This window comes from Suricata suricatta, chromosome 5 (genome assembly GCF_006229205.1).
Source record: "Suricata suricatta isolate VVHF042 chromosome 5, meerkat_22Aug2017_6uvM2_HiC, whole genome shotgun sequence".
NCBI lineage: Eukaryota > Metazoa > Chordata > Mammalia > Carnivora > Herpestidae > Suricata > Suricata suricatta.
The window spans coordinates 46305218-46306689 of NC_043704.1; the positions used below are offsets into that span (position 1 = coordinate 46305218).

The window sequence follows — 1472 nt, forward strand, 5'->3', positions numbered from 1 at the left end:
ACCCTCCCACACCTTTTAGTCTCCACTGTAAATGCTGACTAATCATCTTTCCATAACCATATTAATTTTTCCTGTAACTGTCCAAACTACCCTGAGATTCTTGTCTGCTCATTTTTCATTTTATGCATAGGATAATGAACAGAATTATAAAATGTACAATTTTACAATTGTAAATATGATGTCAGTTAGTGTAAGAATCGGCAAGATAATCACCAACTGACCTTAGTGACTTTAGTGAACGTCATTTACTTAAACTCATTGTCTCACAGGTCATCTTTAATTAATGTCACATAGTTAATACATTTTGGAAACTGAACTTCCCTACAGAAATACACTGATGTCACTACAGGGAAATCCCTTAAGCATTTGATGGAAAAGTTTATTTTGCATTGTAGGAAATATAACTATTGACACTGATCTATGAGTAGTCTCCCAGATTTTCATTCTTTTAAGCCCAGATGTGATTGAGACTTATATTTATATTCTGAAATTCTACAAGACTTAATATCATATCAGAGTATTTAGATAAGGAAGTACTCAAATTTACTTTTAATTTTAATACTAGCATCCATAAGTATTAATCTGAATTATTTAGCATTTGTTTATTGAGCTTAGATTTCAACCTCTCACCTTTCTAGCTCTTGAGCTGAAGACTATGGGAAATTAGCAAGAGATTGAAACTCAATTCATGTGGACCTTTTCTGATTATAAGGTAAATTTTCAAAAAACACAGGTAAGAACATAGCTTCATTCTGTTAAATAATTCAGGCAGGTACAGCTGAATAATTAAATGGCTTATATTTAATATTTTAAAACAAAACAACAAAATTTTCAGCCTATGCCTTTGATGTTTTGATTATGGAAAAATAAATCAATTTTGACGATAAAATGTATATGACTTGACACACTGGTCAGTATATCCTAATGGATCACTAAGTAATGATAGAAGAAGGACTTTTTAATAAATTGTTTTAACGTTTATTCATTTTTTGAGAGACAGAGAGAGAGCATGCGTGGGGGTAGGGCGACGGGTGCAGAGAGGGAGACACAGCATCTGAAGCAGGCTCCAGGCTCCGAGCTGTCAGCACAGAGCCTTGATGCAGGGCTTGAATTCATGGATGGCAAGATCACGACCTGAGCCAAAGTTGGACATTCAACCCATTGAGCCACACAGGCGCTCTTAGAAGGGAAAACAAAATTTGTTCTCAAAAATCATATTCAGGTTTTTCTTTTTGTAAGTGTTATGAAATTAAAGTACACAGGCAGGCTTATTTTTACTAGCTTTTCAACTACTGTGATATACTTTAGAAAACCTTATACAAGTTTCTCAAACAGAAAAATAGTAGATGCATCAATTCAGATAAAAGAATGATACCTAAACTTTTTTAAATAAGGATTTTTGAATAATGTCCTTTGTAGACTATTCTTCAAAATTAACAGTCTCAACCTGTGGAAAGCAAAGAAAGTCACTA

The 1472-nt window shown here is 33.4% G+C and overlaps 1 pseudogene; it reads right to left on the reverse strand.

The window, feature by feature from the left end:
* Window positions 1–1472, reverse strand: part of LOC115291127 — a 30888-nt pseudogene that overhangs the window by 16896 nt on the left and 12520 nt on the right.